Source organism: Penaeus monodon, chromosome 15, assembly GCF_015228065.2.
Source record: "Penaeus monodon isolate SGIC_2016 chromosome 15, NSTDA_Pmon_1, whole genome shotgun sequence".
NCBI classification, from domain to species: Eukaryota; Metazoa; Arthropoda; class Malacostraca; order Decapoda; family Penaeidae; genus Penaeus; species Penaeus monodon.
In genome coordinates, this window is record NC_051400.1 from 1466427 (window position 1) to 1466668 (window position 242).

The following is a 242-nucleotide window of genomic DNA, read 5'->3' on the forward strand; positions in this document are numbered from 1 at the left end:
ATAACTTCAATGGTATAGCATCACAGGTTTACCCAAACACTTGTGGGTATGCCCTAACGCGCGTGTAACTTCACGGGTATATCCTTACGGGGATAACCTCTTGGGTAAAAAAAAAAATACGGATGACCTCCTTACATTACGTAAACTCGTCAAATGGAGTACGGAAATGGAGAAAAATATAGCGAAATAGGAAACGCCGGTTAAGAGGAATAAACGCGAAGATACATATTTCTCTCTCTCTC